Source organism: Panthera leo, chromosome B2 (genome assembly GCF_018350215.1).
Source record: "Panthera leo isolate Ple1 chromosome B2, P.leo_Ple1_pat1.1, whole genome shotgun sequence".
In the NCBI taxonomy this organism is placed as follows: Eukaryota; Metazoa; Chordata; class Mammalia; order Carnivora; family Felidae; genus Panthera; species Panthera leo.
Genome location: NC_056683.1, coordinates 144264921 through 144291841, shown reverse-complemented (window position 1 = coordinate 144291841; position 26921 = coordinate 144264921). Strand labels below are relative to the sequence as shown.

At 44.0% G+C, this 26921-nt stretch overlaps 1 protein-coding gene across 2 annotated transcripts in view; it reads left to right on the top strand.

Moving 5' to 3' along the window:
• PRKN (parkin RBR E3 ubiquitin protein ligase) overlaps positions 1–26921 on the top strand; it is a 1339251-nt gene that overhangs the window by 1016935 nt on the left and 295395 nt on the right. The window lies entirely within an intron of this gene.

The window sequence follows — 26921 nt, the reverse complement described above, 5'->3', positions numbered from 1 at the left end:
ATCATGATGTCTTATGGCGGCATCCTAAGTGAAATCAGAGGACTAACCTTTGTCTGGGGCTGCAGCTCAAAGGCAGAGATTGGCAGACTTCCCTACAAAGAGCCAGATAGGAAATATTTTTCCGCAGGGCATCGGTCTCTGTCTCTGCCTCTGCCTCAAGCATGCTGTCATAGTACAAAAGCCCTAGACCATCCTCAACAAATGAGTGTGGCCGGTTCCAATAAAAATTCAAGGACACTGAAATTGAATTCCATGTAATTTTCATTTGTTATGAAATAGTATTCTTTTATTTTTTTTCCTAATCATTAAAAAATAAAAAATAAAAACCATTCTTAGCTTTTGGGCCAGCGTACTTACCCCTGCTCTGAGACATTTAAACTGGCCTTGGCAATGGCCAGTCCCAGGGACTGCTACAACAGGCGTTTCCTCTATATTCAGTCATTGATCTATTGAGCTTCAGGTTGTGCAGATCTATGGAACGGCAGTCCCTGATTTAAAAGTAAATTAGTGACACGTGGGTGGCTAAGTTGGTTAAGCAACCAACTTCGGCTCAGATCATGATCTCACAGTTAGTGAGTTCGAGCCCCACGTCAGACTTTCTGCTATCAGCACAGAGTTTGCTTCAGATTCTCTGTCTTTCTCTCTCTCTCTGTCCCTCCCCTGCTTGCACGCTCTCTCTCAAAAATAAACATTTTTAAAAAGTAAATTAAAAATCCTTGTTTGAGGGGTTCTATTAGATACTATTCTAATAGTTCTGTTAATACTATTTCAGTAGATACAGGTAGATGTTACTCCAAAGTATGTATTAATATTACTGTACAAATACTATTAGATACTACTAGCTTGTCTTCTGTTAGGTAGACGATTGGGCCAATGACTCTTCTTCGCACCCTCAGTCTTAGAAGATTCTGTCCAAGAGAGAAAATGAGTTGTTTTGGAATTGTGGTCGCTATTGAGTGTTAACCATTTAGGACTCAGAATATTTCTGAGAGGTCACATAATTCAAGAAACCATGAGAAGAGAATAATTCAAGACTGAGGCAGAGTTCTTGCTAAGTGTTGTGCCCTAAAGCAATATCGTGTGACCACTGCAAACACGATCTACATTTCAAATGTATTTTCAAATTTACTTTTATGGCCACTCTCCTAGGCATTGCAATACATGTAAAGCACAATCTTCACAAAAAGGCACGTGTAGGAATTGTATAACATTTTATGTCTTTATTTTTAAAAGTCCTTTGTAATTCCTTGAGGACATTCTTATAAGGAATATAGAACACAGGTCACAATGCAAGGGGAGGATTAAGTAGAATAGTAGCTTAGGATGTATGAGTTGGAAAATATAATAAGAGGAGAAAACGACAGAATAGCATAGTGAGCAGCAAATGAGCATATAATGGGTTGACAAGCAGATGAGGAAGATTAATTCTTGCCGCTCAGTGCCACTGCCCGTGAACCTCAGACACCTCCACCACCAGCAGTAAATTACAGCATCGCAGTTGTCTTTGCCTTTTTATCAGAGAGAGTTATTAAATTGCATGTTTCACAACATAGGTTATTATCCTATCTATAAATGCTGCATTTTGTTATTATCGTAAAGTATGCATTTGTTGTTTCTGTGCGAGGATCTAAGAGCTCCACTCTGTGTTTCCATGGAGACAACACCAGGATCCGGTCCTCAGCACTCAGATAAGATGCTTTCTGTGAGTGTGGTCAGATGGTAACCTTCAACCGTCACAGCTGGGGAAAGAAGCGGTCACACATTCCCTCTGAAATGGCGGGCCAGGAAACTTTACAGCCAAATAGGGGAGGGTTGAGTTTCAATTTTTTTTTTTTAATCCTTTATTGAGCACCGACTATATGAGGCACTGTGCTAAATTCTGGGAATTAAAAGGTAAACTGAAATGTTAAAAGGTAACAAGCGTCTGCTCTTCAGGAGTGTAGGAGTCTAGGAACAGACCTGTCTGCAGAATGATGCCAGAACAAGCCTCTGTGCAAGTTTAAGACTGTATCTGCCTTCCTTCTCAGGACCGAAGTCACTGCAGGTCTGTGCCACTAGAGCCAACTGATAGTAAAGCCTGAGCAAAATAAGGGTGACTGACAATAATCTCCCACAGGTCGCTCCCTTTGGCCACCTCCTTCCTCCCTGAGCTCTTCATCCTCCCAGGAGACACCTGTCCACAGGGCAACTGTGTGTGGGGCCCGCCTCTTCTGCGGCTATGTCAGCTAGGGGCAGCAACAAGTACTCTTTTTGGTTTTTTTAATGTTTTTTCATTTTTGAGAGAGAGAACAAAGCGTGAGCTGGGGAGGGGCAGAAAGAGAGGGAGACAGAATCCAAAGCAGTCTCTAGGCTCTGAGCTGTCAGCACAGAGCCCAACGCAGGGCTCGAACACACTGACCGCGAGATCATGACCTGACCCAAAGTCGGACGCTGAACCCAGGCGCCCAAGTACTCTTGACTTAAAATATGTGTATTTTATTTAATCAAATATAGAATGCCACAGATTGTGTGATGCACCTTTTTGGTGTATGCCTCTAAGAAGGAAAGAAATGCCACCATTTTGAATTGTAAGATGCCCTCACTTGTAGGACACATTTTGATTTCAGAGAGGTTAAAATGTGAAACAAAAAATATTCATGTTAGAATTAATGAAATATAATTATTGGATTAAACCCCTGAATAGCCACCAACTGAAGTTAACCCAAGAGAGACTTTAGTAGCAATAAAAATAATTCCTATGAGTATAGTCACATACACTCTACGGTGTAATCCATTTATATTTGTTAATTTCAGATAATTGATTAAAAAAAACCTATATGGCACAGCCACCCTTTCATGGCCAGTACATTATAATGACTACTATGTTCTTCAGATCATTCTTATGATACTTTGCTATGTTAGAGGACATCTTGGTTCTTCTTCCTTTCTACAGATTGTATCCCCAGGGCTCAGGCCTAGACCCCTTCTCCCTTTTCTTTCTCCTCTCTTCCCTATCTCCATCTCTTTCTAGCTAGTTTCATCTACTCTTCATTGATTTAAATATTCACCATATTCTGACAATTCTAACATTTATACCGCTTGGCCTGACTTCTCCTTTGAACTCCAAAATGAAACCTCCAGCTGTGTCCCGGACTTCCCATGCATGACTGACGGGCATCCATAGTTCATGCTTCCAAACATGAATGCTGGATCCTTCTGCCTCAGTCTTCATCACCTCCATAAAGGGACACCCCAGTGCCCAGGCCAAAGGCATCATCTCTGAGTCACCTTGACTCTTCTCTTTCTCTACACCACACATGCTATTCATGAGCAAATCCTACAGATGTTTCCTTCAACGTTCTTTCCAAAATCTGACCACCCCTGCCACCCTGGTCCAATCCCCCACGGCCTCTTGCCTGGATTATTGCAACAGCCTTCCTGCTGATCTCCCTGCCTTTATGCTTCCCCTTTCCAGTCTGATTTCCGAAAAGATGTCAGGGGGATCAATTAAAAATTTAAGTCATATTATGCCCATCTTCTGCTCAAACTCCTTTAATGGCTTCTTATCCAAAGTAGTTAAAGCAGCTGCAGGGCCAATGTGATCTGACCCCAGCTAAGTCCCTGACTTCCTCAAGCCATTCCTTGAATGGCCCACACTAGCCATGCCTGCCTCTGGTCTTCAAGAGTGCTTCGCCCTCAGGGTCTTTGTGCCCCTGTTCCATTTGTCCGGGCTTCTTTCCCAGCTTCTGTATACACATTACCTTCATTTCCATCTGTGCTTAAAGTGACCTCATCACAGTGGTCTTCTCTGAGGACTTTTGGTTTCCCTTACTCCACGGCACTTATCGCCAAATGACGTCAGTTTACTCACTTACTTGATAGTTTCCTGGAGTCTTTGTCATGTTTTCTGTCTTGCCATCTTGAATGAAAAGTGCCATGAGGGCATAGGCTGTCTCAATTTTATTTACTCTTATGTCACCAGTGCCCAGAAGGCCGGGCTAAATGGATAAAGCTCCAAAATAATACTTTGAATGAATAAGGATAAATTACATGTCTGGGTTCTGTGTATTGTTCATCAATTCCATTAATTTACAGTTACATAGGGTCTAATCAGTGGTGATCTAGATTCTTTTAAGGTATGTTCTATTGACATTATAATTTTGTGTCTGATAAGAAATTCATTGAAAATATTTTATAGTAATTTTAATTTTGGATGATTCTAGAATAGGCCAGAAGCTCTTGTGAAATAAATTGCTTATAGATTAATACAGGAAAGGCTTTATTTAATTTTAGTATCTTTAAGTTGGTAATGTGCTACAATATCTTTAAGATCAAGATTAACATTCCATGGCATAGTTAAGTGAAAATCTTGTTAAAACTAATTACTAAGAAACAAATCTATACATTATTTAGTTACTGCAATTTTATTTAGACGCTTACATGGGTATGAAGAGTTGTTTATCATCTAGCAATTGCATTTTAAAAAGGGACATATGGCTAATTAATGGTGTTGGGGGTTCTTTTTTTCCCTACCAGAATCATAATACAATTTATACACTTGCTATTTAAACCATTGTCTACCTCCCCTGTTTTTTGTCAGAAATCAGACTATGTTGCCTAGACGTTGAGGGCTGTTGATTGTTATTCATAACCCTGCAGGCTGAATAATTTATTGGTGTCATTGATTTTGTATTAAGAGTCACCAAGAACGTTGAACTCTGCCTAGTAGAACATATTCATGAGTGCTAAAACAAAGGGACTGTATGAGGCCACACCAAGCGAGAGGAAACCTCTTCAGGGCTCATGAGATTTCACCATAATTTTGAAAACCATCGGTTCTCTGTAGAGTAACAGAAATTTATATAAAAGATCCTACTAAATCTGACTGAGACGAGAATGTTTCTAGAATAAAAACCTTTGAAGACAAGAGCAAACAGGGGCCAAGACCACCAGGGAACTGAGTAATAACATTAGCTGAGGAAAACGGCATTGTTTATTTTGATCAGTATGACTCTTTGTGTCTCTCTCCACCTCTCAGTTTATGATTGCTTGCTCTGGAAAGGAAAAAAAAAATAGGTATCAAAATTGTAATCCCTTAATATCCTTGCTGAAAGACTGTGCTGGCGTCACGACTTTGCTCTTTTGGCCGTTCTTCATTTTTACTGGTGCACCAGCTCACTTCTCCCATCCAGGTTACTGAAATGACAAGCAGGGGAGGAACTGGAGTGGCCAGTCAGTCATACTGTGGAATACTGAAAAGGTCAAATCCATATAGAATTGCACTCAATGTATTGATAGATGAAGCATTAAAATGTTGAACGCACTGACTCACAGCGTGAATGGTAACCGAAACAGGACGCACCATGACATGGATGTGTGTTCTTCACGATGATAATGTGAGGACCTGTAGCCTCTGCTCCCCATTAAGCGATGTGATGGGAGACGTTTATAGTCTTGGCTGGTAGTGTCAGCCTTACTACTCAGACTTAAAAAGGGCGTGCGCCGCTGCTCATGGAGATTTATTGAAGATCAGGCAGGTTGTCGCGGCTTATTATGTTTCCAAGAGCAAAACACAAGCCCTCGCATGCAGTTTTCCCTTCGGGAACCAGGCACAGTGTGATATTGTGATGTGTAATAAGAAATAAATATTTGTCCCCCTTCCCCGGGCACAAAGCTCCTAAAATCCCCTGAGGTTTCCAGAGTGGTAAGAGCAGTGGGAACATCCTCTGTTACAAGATATTTGCTCTTTCTTCCAAGGTTCCTGAAATAGCTCCAAGAGCTAAAGGTGAGAGGAATGTCTTTGTTATTCATAGCAAGCCCTTTCAAGCACACCCGAGTTTATGTTAATGAGAAGATTTTTGGAAAGCCTCTAGATAACCAAGGTGTGGATGCTGGTTGCCAGGGAAACCAGCCCTGTGATTAGAGCCCTGGAACTTTCAGTCCAGGGAAGGGAGAGGGGCTGGAGGTTGAGTGAATCCCCAAAGGCCTATGATTTCATCAAATGTACCTACATAACAAAGTCTCCATAAAACTCTGTAAAGTACAGGTTCAGAGAATTTCCAGGTGGCCGAACACATGGAGGTGCCAGGAGGGTGGCGCACTTCGAGAGGGCAGGGAAGCTCCACACCCCTTTCCTTTATCCCTTGCCCTGTGCATCCCTTCCATCTGGCTGTGCCTGAGTTGTATAATCTGGTTACTGAAGTGTTTCTCTGTGTTCTCTGAGCTGACTGAGCAAATTGTCAAACCCAATGGGGGAGTCCTGGGAACATCCAATTTGTAACAGGTTAGTCAAAAGCACAGGTGACCCACCCCCTGGACTTTCTGTTGACACCTAGAGGGAGCAGTCTGTGAGGCGGGCCACAGGTGGAGAGTATCACTATTGAACTGAATTGTAGGATGCCCAGTTGGTGTCTTCAGAGAACTGGAGAACTGCTTGGTGTGGGAAAACCACCCACGCAGCTGGTGTCAGAAGGGAAGTTTTGAAAGTAATGGAAGAATAGACAGGAAGCAAGATTCTTCCTTTATAAGCAGAGAATTAATCCCTAGCCAGCTTTCTTACTTACAGAATAACATTTTAGATTTGTGTCATCGGGAGCAAACTGCACTATTCCTTCGGGTAAAACCTTCATCTCCTTCGGTGATTAGAATTGTGTTCCCCGGAAAAGATATGTTGAAGTGCTAACCCCCATTGCCTGCCAGTGTGCTCTTATTTGGAAATAGAGTCTTTACAAATGGAGTCAAGATGAGGTCATACTGCATTAGGGTGGGTGGACTCCAATCGGACTGATGACCTCATGTGATATAGAGAAGAGACCACCACATGAGGACAGAGAAAGAAAGTGGAGGGATACAAGCTGCAGAGGAACACCAAGGATTGCCAACAACACCAGAAGCTCTGAGAGAGAGGCTTGGAACAGACTCTTCCTCAGAATCTCCGAAGGGAAACAGCCCCAGCCGACACCCGGATTTTGGATTTCCAGCCCCCGGAACTGTGAAAAAGTGAATTCTCTGTTTTTAACCATTCAGCTTATGGTCCTCTGTTAGGGAAGTCCTCAGAAACTAATCACCTCCCTTTACCACACCCCCCTTCACCCCCCAGTTCTACTTTAAGAACCAGTTAGACAGAACCAGGTATGCATGTGGGGCAGGTGACTCTGGGAGAGGGCGCCAATGCACACTCCATAGTGTAGCTCCAAGAAAATCATTTCCTTGAAGCTTAACTCCTGTTCTGGGCTTCTGCACACCCAGGGCTTAAAAAAAAAAAAAAAAGAGTAAGGTGTCAGGCCGCAATATGACATAGCTCTGCCACATCGTTAACATCTCTTGGACCTTCCGTTGTCTGTAGCACGTGTTCACACGACAGTGACAGTACCAGATGCCAGGTAGAGAAGAAGATATTCTTGACAACCAAAGCTTCCCATTTCTCAAGGCTTGCTTTGCCTACGGGCTGCAGGCACAGGGGGAGAGTCTGGGCCCCTGGGCTGACCGCCTGGTTTGAGCCCCGGCTCGGAACTCAAGCGACCAGCGTGTGAAACAGGACCAAGCGTCCTAAATCAAAGGGCTGTTGCCAAGACTATATGGATGAATCCGTGGCAGCTTCTAAACCAGAGTCCGGAACCAATGAGAAGCTCCCAGTTCGCCACTGTTTCTGACACTGCAGCAAATAAGAACACTGTCCGACCTTCACTTCTTTCTGGGAGCCGAGAAGTCTCCGAAGCTGAAGCAGAAAGGGCACTTGTAAAGAGAGGTAAATGAACCTAGTCCGCTATTATAAGACAGTTTATGTATTGAGCACATTGACTCTTAAAAAACAACTCTTGGTCAATTTCTGCTTTGACTACAGTGAAAATTGGAGACATACAACCCCAGCATTAATGAAAGTTTCATAGTAAAATGCAAGGAACAGTCATTTTTAGAATGAGTGGGTGGGGAGACGGCCACAGACCCATAAGGACTAGGGCGATCAAGAGAAGGACCACAGGGGCGCCTGGGTGGCGCAGTCAGTTAAGCGTCCGACTTCAGCCAGGTCACGATCTCGCGGTCTGTGAGTTCGAGCCCCGCGTCAGGCTCTGGGCTGATGGCTCGGAGCCTGGAGCCTGTTTCCGATTCTGTGTCTCCCTCTCTCTCTGCCCCTCCCCCGTTCATGCTCTGTCTCTCTCTGTCCCAAAAATAAATAAAAAATGTTGAAAAAAAAAATTTTTTTTAAAAAAAGAGAAGGACCACAGTGATGCTGTGGGGCCTTTGTCATAGAACCCAATGGGGTGAAGGGAGCATAGGTCTGACCCCCAGCTGACCTGCTAGAGGTCACAGTCACCACCACCTGGTCACTAGCATCTTCCTGCTTGGGTTTACAGGGCCCTAGTTACAGTGGCTCTTAACTGTCAATTAATTACTATTAATTACTATTAATTAATGAATATCCAGGACCAAGTGCCAAGTACTTGTAAGAATAATGTGTGTTTTCTTTATGGTACAGTCTGTGATAGAAAAAAGTCATCATAATCCTTGCTATGACAGGCCCACACCTCTGAGACTTGTCAGACCCTAACTGCTTCAGTGGGCAAGAATTAATGGGATTTTGCTTCGTAGGGCCCACTCTGTTTGTGGTGGTTTGCCTTTCTCCGGTCATGATGATAATCAACATTGTAACGTGCCCTGATGTGGAAATGTGAAATGATTACATTACCAAAGATCAGGTTTTCTAGTACTTATGAGTATACTTTATCATTGTTCATATTTTTAACAAACGGACAGTTTTACATTTTATTTAAAAGAACTTAAGGGCTTTTTAAATTTTTTTTATCCTCAAATGAGGTCTATACCCAGTTTCATGGGTTTCTGGTTTTTGACGATGAAATTCAAATCGCCAGCTGTGTTCATCTTACTTTTTGTTTAAAAGACAAACCTGATTTCTTTAAAACAAAGGATGTTCTTTCTGGGCTAAAGGTCTTGATAGAAAGGCAGGATCATATTGATGCATTTTAATAAGTGTCAGCATATGTAATGCCAAAGATTTATTCCCAGGTGAATGAACAAGATTTACAGCTGTGAAATGCATTAACAACTTAAGCTAATGAATTAGGTCAGAATAAATTAAGAAAATATACATCAAATTCAAGGGAGTTCTAGGAGTAATTTGTATTACACTAATCCATACATCCATATAGAAAATAGCAGGTGCCCATACATTTGTTAGGAAAAGCTAACACTAATACTTAACATTACTTGATTGTCTGCATTGCTACAAAAATTAACCTTTACAGTTTTTTCCCACTCCCTCTTTTATTTTCTCAGATTATTAGTATAACATGAAATCTGGGAAATGAAGAAAAGTTAAAATAGTATGACAAGAATTACCCATAACCCACAACCTGTATTTAACTAACTGTTAACATTTCTGCAATCTATTGTCTTTCTTCTATCTAAAATAAAATTCAGGGGCAACTGAGTGGCTGCTCTGTTAAGCGTCTGACTCTTGATTTCGGCTCAGGTCATGATCTCACGGTTTGTGAGTTCAAGCCCTCCATTGGGCTCTGTGCTGACAGCACAGAGCCTGCTTGGGATTTCTTGATATCTCTCTCTCTCTCTCTCTCTCTCTCTCTCTCTCTCTCTCTCTCTCTCCTCTCTCTCTCTCTCTCTCCTCTCTCTCTCTCTCTCCTCTCTCTCTCCTCTCTCTCTCTCTCTCTCTCCTCTCTCTCTCTCTCCTCTCTCTCTCCTCTCTCTCTCTCTCTCTCTCTCTCTCTCTCTCTCTCTCCTCTCTCTCTCTCTCTCTCCTCTCTCTCTCCTCTCTCTCTCTCTCCTCTCTCTCTCTCTCCTCTCTCTCTCCTCTCTCTCTCTCTCTCTCTGCCCCTCCCTGGCTTGCCTTCTCTCTCTTGCTCTCAAAATAAATGAAATAATAACGATAATAAAATTTAAAACATACTACTCATTCAACCATTTATTTGCTCAGAACATAACTTAAGGATTATCTCTTATATGCTTGGCACCAGGCAAGACATCAGGAATACAGAGATGAAGAAGACCAGCTCTTGACTTCAAGGAGCTTATAGTTGGCTGTCTTGAAACCACCAAATGAATCCCCTAACGGTGAGGCCAGCAAAGAGTCCCAGTGATACCGAGAAGAACATACACTCAGCATAAAGGAGGAAGGCTGTGGGAGGGAGAAAGGAAGAGGAGGGACGAGATGATCATGCAGCCTTGCAAGGTGTGCAGACACACCCCCGGGTGTGCCCTGGGATGGTGATAGCGGTAAGGTTGGTGAGGCCAGAGTGCAGCCTGTGGACCAGGGAGTGACCAGTGATGAATTAGAGCAGAAATCTAGAGCTACACGGTGAAGGGCCTGGTGGCCCATGCTAAGATCTGTGGAGTTTATCTGGTACCGGTGGGGAGGCCAGGTCCTGACCACACAATGATGATGGCACTTTGTGTGGCTAACTTTTACTGCCGGTTTTCGACATGGCAGGTTGAGATGGACTGGGGAGAGCTCAAGCAAAAAGCTCCTATAAGTTTCCCAACTGGTGTCTGCCATTTCTGGGTGGGAGTCAGACCTTCCTTGGTTCTGTTGAACCAAGGAGACAGACGTTTCAGGACACATGACAGAGGCTGGCCAAAGGGGCTCATGTCTTCTCTCTTCCCACAAAATGTAGCACTGAGTAAATAGCAGATGTTACCCCCTTTCCTCTGCTTGCTCACAGAACTTGTGAACCTTTAATTGAATGAGTGGCCAGCTCCCCCAGGGCTGCTCTGTCCATCTAGGGGGACTGATTACACAGCTAAGCCTCTCCCAGCAAACCTTTGGACCATTTCAGAGTATGTCCAGCAGATGGGGAAGAGTGTTCTGACTCCTACTGCTTTCTTCCTTGCGGGAATTATGGACAGACACTACCATCCAATAGAATACTCTTACATCATTCAGAACAATGAGGGGCAGAATGTTTTTCCTTCTCTTTAATAAAATCTAAAAAAAAAAAAAACAAAAAAAAAAAACAATTAAAGCAAACATTATTTCCAGGAAAGGCAAGCTTTTCAGAGGGAGTTTGCCAATTTTACAGGTAGTCTTTATTTGTTGCAATGGCACATAGATCTTCTCAGTACCTTACTTAAAATCAATCACCAGTAGACACAATCTATCATTCCCCGGAGAAGAAAAAGCAAAAGTTGCATGTAAGTGTTGGACCCCATGGAGAGGAACTGAGAGTGTCTCAAAAGAACAAAGGAAATCTTTCTTACTCCCCATTTTAGAAATGAACAAACAGGCCAGAATACAGAAGAGATCACAGGCAGCATTGGTATGTAGGGTGAGGAAGTGTCCCAGCTGGGGTTGAACCCAGGTGGTTGATCTTTTCTGCTCCACATGCTACCCCCTCCCACCCCCTACCATGAGGGTGAGCAGTGAGGCCAGAAGCCAAATCCAATGGCAGTGGGCCACAGTGGGTGAAAGCCAGGCCAGGAAGATAAGATGAGGGACCCTTCCAGAGCCCAGTCAGTGGTGCCATTGCTTTGGGGCTGCCCAAAGGGCACAGGGGAGACCGAAGCAATCTCCTCATTGCAGGGTCCCACCTGGTGGACATTCACATTGACTTAGTGTGAAGAGAGGGTTCCCCCACAAGCTTTGCTATTTTGCTATTGCCGTTAATTTTAAACACCGCCGCTCTAGGTCAAAATCACAACCTTGATCTAAAGGGTTAGGGGAGCTAAATCCCAACAGACCTTTTGGTGTAGAATGGACAGGGTTGGGTGAAATTGAGAGCAAGAGAAGAGGTAGAGTTTAAATTTCCAACTTGGAGCCTAGCTGGATGTTCATGATGGTGTTAAGAAATTGAATATCAGGGGCGCCTGGGTGACTCAGTCGGCTAAGCATCCAACTCTTGGTTTCGGCTCAGGACATTTTCTCACGCTTCATGAGTTCAAGCCCCATGTCGGCCTCAGTGCTGACAGTGTGAAACCTGCTGTGTTCTCTCTACCCATCCTGTGTTCTCTCTCTCTCTTTCAGTGTAAATATATTAATTTAAAATAAAGAAATATTGCATGTCAGAAGAAGCACTGATTTGTTGGGGGTGGAGGATGTCACACATTATCTCAGGTCATCCACATGGAAATGTCCAGAGACAAAACAGTCATGAAAACACAAGAGCATCAACAGGAAAGCCTTTCCTTCAATTCTTTACATATCATATCAGCCTCAGTTACCTGTTCTGTACACATGAAGATGGCATTTTTAGACTTTTCAGCAGAGAGAATAGATCCTAGACTTAGAAACATGAAATTAATATTGAAATGCTAAATTTCTTATTCAAATGTTCTCATTGTTTGGAAAATAAATTAGAATGTTTCATGATTTTTTGGCAGTATATTTAAAACCCATTTCTGAGATTATGGATTTCGAAGTCTTTTTTTTTTAATGTTTATTTATTTTTGAGAGAGACAGAGCATGAGTGGAGAGGGGCAGAGAAAGAGGAAGACACAGGATCTGAAAAAGGCTCCAGGCTCTGAGCTATCGGCACAGAGCCTGATGCAGGGCTCGAACTCACTAACCATAAGATCACAACCTGAGTTGAAGTTGGATACTTAACCAACTGAGCCACCCAGTTGCCCTGAGAAGTCTTTTTTTTTTTTTTTTTAATAAACTACACTTAAACAAATTTTCACTAGTCCTTTTACTGGTTAGTATTGTTTTATATTAACCTACTTGTTTTAGAACTCAAACTAAGATTTTTCTCAGTATTTGAAAAGGATCCATCTGCCAATTTATAGAGAAGCCAATATATAAATTGTCACGAGTACTTTTGCTTTATTCAGTGACCAGTCACAATTTGATATTCTTCTCTAGGCTTTTTTTTTTTTTTTTTTTTTTTTTTTTGGTTGGTTTTTTCCATTTGGCTTTGGTGTTAGGCTGTATTTTAAAGGATACAGCTCTAAGAGGTTGCCGTAACTATAAATAAAGCCACGATTACTTGAACAGGGACGCTGTACTCAGGCAATAGCTTGGCCATTTAGAAGCCTGAATGGAACCACTTCACATTCTGTTGGCAATTGGAACAAATCAAACATTCTTGACTTCAATGCTATGTCTAAACCTCTTTCCTCTAACGGTAAGACCTGCTATTTCTCTTGCTCTGATTGTCTCCACCTGAAAAATTTTAAACTGTGAGAAGGAGCCATATCTCTCTTTTTTTTCTTTTTTCTCTGAAAAGTGCATATGCGTTGGAGCTCCTAGTGGATTCCCCACGGCTGGGTGCCTGGGATTGCTTTACATATTGGGCCAGTAGGTAATGGACCCAGGAGGGGCCAGCAGCCTTTCAGCCCCTGACTTAGCCTGCCCTGGAGCAGCTTCCTTCCCGGGGGCGGGGGTTGGCTTCTGGGGTTCCCTGGGGGAGGACTTTTGGAGTCAGGGCTAGAATTCATAAAGAGGAAGGTTTTGGGAGCAGAGTTGGGACAGAAGTGGGGAAGAGGGTGCTGTAGATGAGCTGCTGTGGTGCAGTTGCCACAAGCTCTGGTTTTCTTTGCTTGTTACATTTATTTGGGGGAGGATCAGGATGCAGGGTATCGATAGACGCTTTGGAGAGCTTGCAACCCAAAGCCAACCTTCCTCCACCCCTGAGGGGGCGTCCTGGGTGCTCCAGCTCTGCACCCTCTGTGCCGTTTCTGGTCTCCACCACCTGCCCTCTCCCCTCAGGGCCGGCCATTGGGATCATGGAGCCTCACAGGAAAGGAAGCAAAGAAAGCATGAAGAAAGACAGTGTTTAACTTAAGCTAAAGATAATGGAATGCTATTCCTTAAAATTATAAATAATGAATGTCACTTGCATTTTCATGAAAATTATACTTTTGAAATACATTAACCCAACAGTAAGATAAGGTGTAGGAGTTCAGACTCATCTGGAAGCAAAACTTGCCTGACCTGATCTCTTTCGGTGGCAAAACCTTTTATGAACGGACGTGAAGCTATTTATAGCCTTACTTTATCTCCCACTAAGTATGAATATTCATATATTTCACCACAGATACTTTAATGTATTTGATCGGACGTTGCTGTGGATGTTGCATAATGTATGGTGCACACTGTATCACCTTCCAAAAATTTGAGAAGTTCTACAACCCTGGAAAGTGGATAAGGGCTGATGAACCTGCATCATCACATCCCCATCACAAAGGCACACAGTGGTTAGGGACTTGGCCACAGCCTAACGCCTTGGCGGGGGGGGGGGAGCTAGGGCTTACCCCCAGGGTAGATGGCAGTCTGGCACCCCTGCACGCGATCGCTACAGCTTTCAGGCAAAGCAAGCAAAACCTGTCCCCATCCCCTCCCCAGCCAGCAACAAACCTGACCTCCATCACAGTCACCATGGAAGCTCCTTGAATGAGTTAGAGTTGGCGAATGGATGCACCACCAGCTAATGGATGAAATAGCAATCCACCACCTGGGGTGTCACAAGCAAAAGAGGGGCTGTCAAATTAAATTTCATTGCAAAGCAACACGTTACTCCTCACAACTTTTACTACTTGGATCTTAAAAAGCTTTTTATTCCATCTCTTTTGGCTTACTGAAGGCTTTTCAATTTTGGGGCCAACATTTTCCTTTTTTTTTTTTCTCTATGAAACTCTTTCATTATACTTTCATACAGAAATCCCATACTTACGTTTTTTAAAAACTTATTTATTTGTACCACACATGTTTATTCAATACTTATCTGTCAGACTCTGTTCTAGATGGATGCTGAAGATACAGCTTATAAACAGTGAAGTGTCTGCCCTCAGAGCACTTCCACTTTGGTAGTAAAAATGGATAGTAAGTTAATTAAGAAGTAAATATACAGTAAATGAGACAATATGTGCTATGAGACAAACTAACGCATGTTACAGAGGCTGGTGGATGCAGGGGCGGAAGGGTGCTCCTGCGTTATATGGACTGGTCAGAGAGTCTCTGGGATAGAATTTGAATACAGACCCAAAGGAACAGGGTTGGACAGCCACGTAAATATCTGGGGAGGAAATTTCCATCCAGAGTAAAGAGCAAGTGCAAATGTCCTGAGGTAGAGGCCCGCTCTGGGTGTGGTTTGCACAGACGGCAGCGAATCCAGCATGGCCAGAGCAGACCGCATGAGACCTGCTGAGGATGAGAAAGTGGGGGTATGGGGGGGTCAGGTTTGGAGGGTCTTGCTGGACTTGGTAAGGGACTTGACTTGTGCTCTAAGTGGGATGGGAAGGGATTGAAAGGTTCTAAGCAAGGGAGTTACCAAGGACTTAAGGAGCTACTGTGTTGAGAATGGTCCATGGATGGAATTAAGACAACCATGTGAAAGTCTGCTGCTGTCATCAAGGTGCGGTCAGTGAGAAGCTTCCCTGTGAGATAAACAACAGAATCAAAGATGGCACCAAGGGATCTGACTTGAGACACTAGAAAATTGGGGTGTCCATCTAGTGAGATAAGGAGGGCTGAGGGAGGAGAAGGTTTGGGGTTAAAAGTAAATCAACAGCTTGAGATTCAATATCTGAGCAGAAACAAGAGGCAAGCGGATGGATATTCCAACACAACGTGCGGACCACGTCAGGACTCCCCATCACAGCAAACAGGGTCTGCAAGGCCCCAGGGGCTGGGCGAGGTCGGGAGGAGAGTGAGCACTGAGCAAAGACAGGTCCACAGCCCAGGCCTGGGAGGTGAGGAGGAGACAGCAGAAGAGGAGGGCTGGCCCAGAGTCAAGAAGACAGCCCTGAGGTAGTGTGACCCCTTGACCACTTCCAATGCTGTTTTCTTCATTTCCTGGGCAAACTCATTTTTTTAAAGAATGGCCTATACTCATCTGTATTGCCAGTTCACCAAGTTTTTTTGCAAAGCGTCATCTATTCGTCTTCCATCTGTACAGAAATATCCTTTGAGTTTTATTTCATCCCATTTCTTCCTCTGAAATGTTTTATCGTGTTGTTAAGAATCAGCCCCTCCTTTAAAGTCTCATAAACACCCTCAGATACCCCCAGGCCTTACTGTGGCAAACTGAGGTATTGCAGAGGCCTCTCTGATTCCCCAGCTCGACACGGCGCCCGTCCACTTACTGCCATCCGGTTCACCTGCCGACTGGGCAGTGGCCGTGGCCGGCTCTAGAACACCGATGTGATCAGTGATTAGCCTGCACCAGAGCTCAGCAACAATTGCTACTTGGATCAAAATCAGACCCCCTCATTATCGCACGGCAGCACCCGCCATCCACTATCCTGCTTATTAAATATGATCTATATTTAGTAGTAGCAGCAGCGGCAATAACACCTTCTGAGACCTTACTACGGCCCAGGTAGTGCCGTTCACATACAGCAGCTCTAGGGGTTATGAGATATCACTGATATCCCTCTCCCCTTGAACTCTTGCTAGATGAACTCAGTAACTAGATGGATTTAGGTAACAGATCACTGTCCAAATTCACTATTGGGTCTCTCATTATCTGTACTTACAACCTGAATAAATTCACCTGGATCATCCCCTCTTTCCAGAAGAGGAACAGAGGCTGAGAGACCATTCAGAACTTGTCAAGGTCCCACACCCACTCATGAGGGAGCTGGAATTTGACATCAGGCCCAAAACCTCATCTTGTCGTCATGCCTTGCACGGCCTCATCCTGCCTGCGCCATGTCCCCCTTCCTGCTGGTCACTCTTGTGACACTGCTCCCTACCTCTGCTCTTCTCCAGTGCGAGTGCCCCTCCCCCCACCGTTCTTCCTTCACATTCAGCTCAGCACCCCTCTCCCAGATGCTCTCTGTCTACTCCACACCTGACATTGCTCTGTAACCCCAGCCATAAACTGACCTTCCAGAAGGCACAGACGGCACCACACTTGGCTCTCATGACAACTCAGACAAACAGAAGTGTCAGCCACTGTGCCGTTCACCCTTCTCTTCCCAAGACTGCTGGTCTGTCTGTTCTCCGTGTCTGTGATCGTCTGACAAATGCACATCGTGGTTTTGGTGCCCTGAGTTCTGTATTCTCTGTAAGGTATATAAATGTTGGTTCTCTGAAGGTGTTCCGCTCATGGTGGCCTCAAAGTAGGTATCACTTGTTATCCAAAGGGACCGACATGTAAATGCATCTGGGCACGTACACGGTTTATGCTGTAACACTCATGACAAATGAATTATGTAATTTTCTTTCCGTTATAGGCATCCAATGTCTGCCTCTTTGAGGAATCTTTTAATTTTTTTTTCCCTGGAGCCTAGCACAATATGCACCCATGGTAGATACATCACACTTGCCTGCTGAACCCAACAAATATGTGTAAGCACATGCTGCAAGGCAGTTGCTGTGCTGGGCACACCCTGAGAGTCCAGGAACTCGCTCCTGAATCGCCTTGGTCCTTTCTTTTCCTGTGTCCACTGAAACGGGCGTGAATCTTCCAGATGGAAGGAATTACCGAATGAAGGAATGACTTGTCACACATTGAATTTTAATGTGCAGGACCCAGACAACATAAAGGGTTATAATAGAGACATCTTTCCTAACAGCTCCTCGCTCTTGACATTTGCATCTTTTATTTTATCATAAAACGGTATTGATGATTGTCTTAGTGTATGACATAACCTTCTTGGTGAGTTTTTCTTTCCCTTCTGCTTCTTAATGAGGAGACATTTGTAAGGTTTGAGGAAGTACACAGAGGCCTACACAGATCCCCAAGTTCCACCTCTCTGATCATTTTATGTACCAATAAAGGCAGCCTGTGATTTGTACAATTTGTATCCACAGTAATTAAAAATATGACCTTTATCTAAATCCTGTTCCAGAGGCACTTCTGAATTTCTCCAAAGTACACTCTCCAGCTGTTATTGTTGATAGAGACATGTTTCCACTGGTTGACTTTTCAAAGATGATTTCTGGTTTTAAATGATTAACTTTGCTGCTCTGTTGTAACTCACTTGACTCGGGGGGTGATCATTGCCATTGAAAGAACAGCAAAGGGGAGCTATTTTCTCCTTATTGAAAGGTGATGCTGTCTTGTGTAATAGTTGACCAACTCCTCCAATTAATGGAACATGGCTGGTGAATAATGCCATTATTCTTTTTGATTAAAGTGATCTCAGAAAGAAATCACACTTCTGAAGAAAATGCAATTTGGTATACACATTTCCTTTTGTTGATGGAGTTGATCATTCGGGGTAAATGCCCATGGCCGCATCACGGAAGCCAAAATTTTCATGGCACCCTTCTTTTAAAATGTGAGTAGCTTTAGCTGGCATGCGTATTTTTAATTCATGCCTCACGCTAGATGGAAAACCAATTTATTTTTAATGGCAAGTCAAGTTGTGTCAAGAAACGGGAAGAAGCGTGCATATTCCCAGCCCTCAAACTGGCAGCTTGTTAAGAATTTGGCTGTTGAAATGTTAAAAGTTTTAATGGATGGAGTTTTACCTCCTCAGGGAAATACAACAGGTATTTGAGGGATTTAAAAAAATTAATAATAATAAAGCCAGCTCACGAGAGTCTGAGGTAGAAATGGCCAGCTTGTGGCAGAAAAAGCCATGCAGTCAGGACCTCTGTGCTCTTCCAAAGATGTGGAGCTGTGTTCCAGGGGAAATAGGGAGTCACTGGGGAATTTTAAAGACGTTTCTTACTCGTGTTGACCTTTTCAAAAACACGTACGGCTACTACATGGAAGAGGGTCTCACTGGAGGCCAACCTGAAAGAAGTCTGTCCCGGGAATCTGTGTGAGAAGTGGTGCTTTGTGTGCTCCAGAGCTGTGAGGTCTTGGGGACAAACTGACCTGAGCTGTGAGGTCTTGGGGACAAACTGACCCGTCTATTTGTGTCTGACAAGATGGAGGCAAGAAAGGGAAGAGCGAGAAGGTGGTATTCAGGATCTGCATTTGGCAATTGGGTGCATCGTGGTGCCTTTCACTTAAGATTGGGCAGACTCAAAATGTGGAGAACCATCACGAACTCCACTTTGGACTGAATTTGTAGTGTCTGAAAGATGTCCAAATAGAAATAAGTGTGGGGGGGAGGGCGGGTGGGGGTGGCGCCTGGGTGGCTCAGTCGGTTAAGCGTCTGACTTCTGCTTTCAGCTCAGGTCATGATCTCCCAGTTTCGTGAGTTCTAGCCCCATACCAGGCTCCTTGCTGAAGCATGGAGCCTGCTTGGGATTCTGTCTGTCTCTCTATCTGTCTGTCTCTTTCTCTCTCTCTGCCCCTCCTCCATTCACGCTGTCTCTCTTTCAAAATAAATAAAATAAAACTTAAAAAAAAAAAAAAGAGGGATACCTGGGTAACTCATTTGGTTGAGCTTCTGTCTTCAGCTCAGTTCAGGAGCTCACGGTTCATGGGTTTGAATCCCATGTCAGACTCTGTGCTGACATCTCAGAGTCTGGAGCCTACTTCTGTCTTCCTCACTCTCTGCCCTCCCCATCTTATGCTCTGTCTCTCTCTTTCTCAAAAATAAAAGTAAACATTAAAAACATTAAAAAAGGAAAAGAAATGTCAAGTGAGCATCTGGTATATGGGTTGCCGAGTCAGTAAGCAAATATTTATTTCGAACTTACTGGTACCAAGTATCATTCTAAGGTCAGAAGAACAAACTTACAAGAATTCCTGCCTTCAGTTAACTGACGTTAACATTTGCCTCTTTCATTTGATACCAAAACAGTATCTTATGGTTCTCTTAGAATATCACATGTCCTTCTTGGTAAATCTGAGAGGTGAGAGAAGAGAGATTCAAAATAAGCATGCTGGGGCGCCAGGGTGGCTCAGTCACTTAAGTGTCTGACTTTTGATTTCAGCTCAGGGCGTAATCCCATGGTCTGAGAAGGAGCTCTGTGTCAGGCTCCACACTAGGCTTGGAGGCTGCTTGGGAGTCTTTCTCTCCCTCTGCCACTCACCTACTTGTGTGCACACATGCTCTCTCTCTGTCAATAATAATAATAATAATAATAATAATAATAATAATAAACATGCAAACAAATTAATAAGATAATTTGAGATGCTAATAAGTATTTGGGCACTTTGGCTGAAGGTGACCAAGGATTGAGGAACCAGGAGCTACTTTACCAGGGTCAGGGCAGGACTCTGTGTCCACACTTGGGATGTGGACTTCAGATGAATGATGTGAACGGGGAATACAGGTTAGGGGCCATCATTGTTGAGGTGGTCATTGAAAGACTGGTCATTGAGGAACGTGGACGTGCCCCGCGTGCTGTCACAGACTCCCTACAAGTGCCCAGCAGGCCTCCCCCAGGGCCCAACGAAAACAACTCAGGCTGACTGGCTGTGCTCCGCAGAGAGCCTCTTTCCTGGAGTGTCATTTTGTGAAGCCAGAGAGAGGAGATGCTGCTGTTGAGTTGTGGACAGGGCGGAAAATCCAAGCTAAAGCAGCAGATACATAACGAGAGCATTAGTTCAAAGGCACACAGTCAGGGTCTGAAAGCGGGGGGGGGGGGGGGGGGGGGTGCAGGGAACTGTGAAAGCCACAGATGAATGGAAGGGCAGTTAGCTGGGAAGCTTCTGGAGGCAGCTCCGGGAGTGAGGCAGGGACCCAGGGTGCGGACTTTCTACTCCCCAGCCCCGTCCCCGAGTAGTTTGCTCATTGAGAGAATATTTGAGGAACAAGTCTTCTTTCGAAATGTCATCTTCCCATAATTTAAAACTTTGAACTTTGAAAATATTTTTAGTGGAAGAAACAGGCTCCAAAGTATCTGAGCAGCCACAACAGCTCTTGGAGACCGCACTCTCCTGTTCCGCATGTCCCCAGACTAGAAAGCTGTGACAAACAGAGTTTATTCTGGAGGCAGCCAGGCACATGCTCTGTCGCTTTCTGACTTTTACCACACATATAAATCAAAAGGCACAACTGGCATATTTATGCCTGTGAGTGAGTGTGCGGGTGGTGGGTTTGAACTCAGCCAGCCGTCCACGTGTACAAACTCACTCGACTTTCTGTAACTTTTCTTCACCAAGGTGCTGTTTTCTCTCAGCACCAGGAGAACTAAATTGAGGCCAGCCAGGAAACTCAGTTTAATAATTTTTGAGCCCCTGCCCCTTTAAAAATTAATCTCTTTGGTAATATCTGGTCGCTTCAAGTGTCGCCATTATCTCGGATACTGTCCACGATTCAAAGCCTTTTCAAGGGGTCAGCGTGCAGAGTTTCACCCCAGATGGAGGAGCCTTCTGCAGAGGAGAGAGTCTCCCCTCTTCCCCTCCTTCCCCGAGCACCGTCCTGTGCTGATGGTGGCAGGAGGGCTGGGCACGGTCCTCCACGTGCTGGTGTATGTTGGCAGGAATGGGGTGCCAGGCCTGGACTGTGGCTCTGTCTGCACCGTCTTCACTCTCTTGGTCATCCCGAGTGGCACATGTGTTGGCCTCTGCATGCTCAACTCACAGCGACTTGCCCTCCAGGCCCCAGGCGAGGCTGTACCCCTTCGGGCCGGCACCCCCTTCCCTTCAGGATAGGGATCCCTCCCAGGAGTGTGGTGAGCCGGCCCAGCAGCGTTCATTGGCCTTCTCTGTGCACGTGGGGAACTTGATCATCCCAACCAGGGTCTGTGTACCACCTCTAGACCCACTGCGTCCCCTGGTCTTCTCCGCATCCACATGGAATGCACGCTCGTCCGTCCAACAGTCCTGGCATTTTCCTAGTGTGCATCAGAAGAAGCGGTAAAAAAAAGTCGCATTGCTCCAGGATTACCTAAAATTTCACTGTTAGAAATGTTCTAGGAGACTACCACTTCCCACAAGGACAGACCAGAAAGGAAACCAGGGAAGGAACCTGGAGTCTAAGCACTGGCCTTCCCTTTCTTGTCCATTAACCTCCCCACTCTCAGCACCGAGGGGGCGTCCCTTCCTCCTGACTGCTGGGTACTTTCCAGTGTCGCCCCCGTCCACCCCCCAGGAAGGGGCATTTGCTCTCCTTTTCCCTGGAGCCGTATCTGAAGGGCTTCTAGTCTTTGTCAGAACAGCCACATGTGAATAATATAAACTGGCAGATTTGCACACTTACAAGGAGGACCTGCCCAAATGCAAAGAAAAAAATGATGTGATTACGTTTAATGAAATGACTCTTTGGATTAAAAAAAAAAACAGTACTAAATTTTCGGTGATTTTATTTTGTCCTCCTTGTTGTTTTAATTGCATCTTATTCAATTATCTAAATAATGTTTGAAACAGGGGCGCCTGGGCGATTCAGTTGGTTAAGCGTCTCACTGCGGCTCAGGTCATGATCTCATGGCTCATGGGTTCAAGCCCCGTGTCAGGCTCTGTGCTGACAGCTCAGTGCCTGGAGCCTGCTTCGGATTCTGTGTCTCCCTCTCTCTCTCTCTGCCCCTCCCCTGCTTGCGCTCTGCCTCTCTCTCTCTCTCAAAAATAAATAAACATTAAAAAAAAATTTAAACAATGTCTGAAACAGATAACAGGTATTTAATAGCGTCCTGTTATGTGCCACACACTATAGCCCCGGTGTGTCCCTGTGCGGTTTTTCTGCACAGATTTCAGGCTGCTGACCGACTTGTAAGTGGAATTGTCCTGTTAGGAGTTTTCAGTTACACTGGGGGACACAGCGTCAAGTACAGTCACCGATCTTCTGGATCTTACACTTAACTATGCATTCTTAACAGACAACGGCCTTTAAAGACACACAGTGCACAACAGGCACACCAGACTGGAGTCACTAAACAGGGTGTTTACAGCAACATAGTAACATGCTTCTCTGTTGTGTGGTGAGTGTTAGCTGGTCATTCCTGCGTGGCTAGAAAGGATGTTGCAGTTCATAGAGAGAGGCTCCTAGAGGAAACGCCTGAATTTCACGGCATGGCCCGGGATGGTCTTCGCTGGGAATATTTTGGCATGTGGGGTAGGGAGGGCAACACTGATGGTGGCAGTTTGGTCGATCACGTGCTCCATGAGTGCCCCGGCCCTGGCTAGTGCCTGGTGTGTATTACTTCACACAGCAAACGTCTGTTTCCCTTGTGTGTGGCAAACAATTCGGACACAACAGGGGTCTCTCTCATCATGATAAGTCGATTGATTTCTACTTAAGTGAGTATGAACAGTTTTAGCAAAGGATTTTTCTGCTTAATGACAGGCAGACTTAACGCCTGAGTTTTATACCACCTAAGTATTGGAGGGGCAGTTTGTAAACTATGTTGAAATGTTATTAACAGCAAACTCAGCTTTTATAACTGGATCACCTGGGGCTCTTGAGAAGTTTCTGTTCAACTTTGCTATCTCCTCTTAACTTTTAAGAGCTGTTTTGGTTAAATTACAGCATCGTAGCAAGTAATTTACAAAGTCACAGATAGCTCGAGAGGGGTCACATCGTATTCTCCATCAGAATTCTTACATCATGTTTTCCTTCTTTTTTAATATTTGTTTATTTATTTTTGAGAGAGAGAAGTAGAGAGCAAGCAGGGGAGGGGCAGAGAGAGAGGGAGACAGAATCCCACGCAGGCTCTGCACCATCAGCACAGAGCCCAATGTGGGGCTTGAACTCACAAACTGTGATATCATGACCTGAGCTGAAACCAAGAGTCAGACGCTTAATCGACTGACCCACCCAGGCGCCCATATAATGTTTCACTCTACATCTACTCTTCTATCTATGTAAATAAGGTGCTTCTTTCCATTTTAATGTTATTTGTTTAAAATACTAATAGCAGATAACATATTATAAATGTCACTAAGCCCTGATCACTGCACACTGTTATATCTCAGAAACCTGGACTATAGTCTGAGAGTATAATGATAAAACTAGAAAAATACTTAAAGCAACATAAACCCCTAGATGAAAAGATTTCCTTATATCAACATGAGAGTGTATTCTACTTGATAGACCTTCATTTATGATTGATAATTCAGTGATTATATCATATCCCTTCTACCCAGAAGGGCATTAAATTATAGCATGCCAGGTACCTTCTGAGGCTCACTTCTGCTGCCGTGGCTTCACTTGCATTTTCCTCTGACATTGATACATTAGTCCTGTCTGTCACTACCCTGGCTTTCTTGGATATAAATGACCCTGTCCTTAGATATATATGTATAACAAAAACAGCATTTCCTGATGAATCCAATGCTGCCCCTGTGTCATGCTATGAGTGATTGAGATGCTGTGGGGCAGATGTCTGCATAAATTAAAGTGCTACACTATGAATCCCTACCAGTCAGTCAGATTGATTGTGCCAGAAGAACAAGTTGACTGTGGGTAGGATAATAAAATGAGGGATGAAAACGATTTGTAAATTGGTTGGAAAGGCTGCAGAGTGTCATGAATTCCGCACTTAAGAAACCTCAAAATGAGCAAACGTGTGGTGATGAATGTCTTTCCCTAAGACCTGGATGACTATTGCAAGGATTTTATTAAATCCGTATTACGTGATGGATGGACAGATTACCTTTGGTTTCCATGTGTGGGTTGCAGCTCAGGGTTCTGGCAAATGAGTATATGATTTATATAAGAAACAGTAGATGGAGATACCTGGAGCCTCTTTTGACAAGAAACTTTTTGCAAGGTTTAATTTAGAAATGAATTTTAAAAGGCATACTGACTTACTAGGTTCTTAATAGCAACCAAAAGGCTGTCCTATGTTATGGTCGCCCTTTGAGCAATCCCTTACTAACCTGTCAGCTCTTCCAGGGTAGGGCTGTGGGTTACTCATTCCTAGAGTCCTCATGGCCATGGGACGGAAAATGGGCACTCGGTAAAGGTGCATCAGATAACCCCTAAGGATATCGAAGTGGAAATGCCCAAGTGGCTGAAGAATGGTACTCCACAAAATAAGCTTTGCATAAGAATTACGTGAATCTTGAGAAACTTAACAGAAGACCATGGGGGAGGGGAAGGAGAAAAATAGTTACAGGGAGGGAGGCAAACCAGAAGAAACTCTTAAGGACTGAGAACAAACTAAAGGTAGATGGCGGGGGGACGGGGGAAGAGGGGAAAGTGGGTGATGGGCAGGGAGGAGGGTATTGTCGGGATGAGCACTGGGTGTTGTATGGAAACCAATTTGACAATAAATTATATTTAAAAAAAAAAGAATTACTTCACAGTCTTGGCTAATACAGATCCCTGAGGGACTGCTCAAGGAGATAAGAACACAAGGGTTACCCACCACCCAGGTCACTCTGCTGTCTGTTGTCCCCACCACACTTGGAGGAATAATTTCTGGGTTAAAAGCAAGCTGGCTCCTGGTCCCCACTGGGACCAGGAAGAGCTCAGGTAATTAGTTGAGGGAGAGACAGAGACATCCAAGTGGATAAAGTGCCTTTGATTTCCCTGTGTTGACCCTGCTCATTAGAACCTAATTAGTACATTCCAAACACAGACATTAAGTATCACTTACAGTGTAAATCTTAGATGTATATGTCTTAATTAAAGCTAAACCTCTCTTAAAGATAAGCATTAGATTTCCCTGTGATAAAGCAGTCTGAATCTACTGCTTGTCTTAAATGTAATCTATTGGGCTGGAACATATGAAAATTTAACAAAAATGCAGATTACAAGGGTCATGAAGGAAATTTTAATATAATTTTAATATAATATATAATGAATATAATTTTATATAATATTATTACACAATAATAGTATTGTGGAATAAACTTAAAATGTTAAAACACACACACACACACACACACACACACACACACACACAATGTAGCATACTCTTGGAAATGGCCAATGGAAATAGTCACTGGAAAGAGCCAGTCTAAGAATGTCTTTGGAAGTAAGTTGGCCTGGAAGCTGGGACACACATGTCCCTTCATTGTCCACTTAGTAAACATTCTCGAAGGTAGACTGTCTGCATTCAAGGCAGGACACCATAATGGGGCCAGTTCATGCACAGCCACTGAAAGACAAAGATAAGACATTTACACAAATTACTTCACAAAAAAACTTCACAAATTACTATGTCTACAGATATAGGAGATGTACTGAAATGCCACATTGGCCATATTACAAAATTAAAAGGCTGAGTGCCAACAGAGGCTAAGTAAAGTGATGTGAACTTTCACAGAGTCCCCACCTGCCTCCCCACCTCTGCTTTTCATTCTCTCTCTCTGCTTGTCTCTGTCTCTATTTCTTTTTCTCTGTTTTTCTGTCTCTCTCTCTTTGTAAATGTCACTTAAAATTTCTGGTGGCACGAGTTTATTACATATATTGGCCGTAGTGCTGGGGAGCAGGGGAGAGAGAAACTGTATAAAAAGCACATAGAAAACCATGCTTGTCCATTCAGGCACTGAGTAGATAAAAATGCCTTAAATTATAAATGTCTGGAAGCATATTCCTTATCATAAAACAAAAATTAAGAACTCTGTCTTTAGTCTGTCATCTGAGCCATTTAGGTCTCTCTCTCTCTCTGGACAACATTCTAAAGAATACTTAGTGAAAAATAAACCATCCCCACAGGCTCGTGACACAAACGAGTACTACTTTGTGCCCAAGGACTCTGTGAGGCAGGGATCCATACAGGGTACAGAGAACGGTTTGTCCGTTTCCACAATATCTAGGTCCTCATCTGGAAAGACTTGAACTTTGGGCTAACCCAATGTTATCCCAATGTTTCAGCTTTCACTCTGAAAGCTGATGTGGTGTGAAGGCATCTTCACAGTAGATCCTGGCTATGTGCTGGAACACCTGTGGTGTCCCCTCCATGTGGCCTGGGCATCCTCACAGTGTGGTGACTGAGTTCCATAATGGAGTCCCTTAAGGTGATAGGTGAATGTGTGGGGTCATGTTTACTGCCTTAGCCTCAGAAGTCACATAGCAGCGTTACCTCCCTGTGTCCTGTTGGTTAGAGCTGTCACAAAGTTCTGCCTGGGTTCAGAAAGAGAAGATTCATGCCCACCACTCAAAGGAGGAGTGTCAACATGACACTGTGAGATGAGCATTTGAGATGAGAAAGACTGTGGCAGCCCTCTTGGGAAAATCCCTTCCAGATGCTACAGATCTATGAACCAGTTCCTAAACCATTATGAACCTGGTTT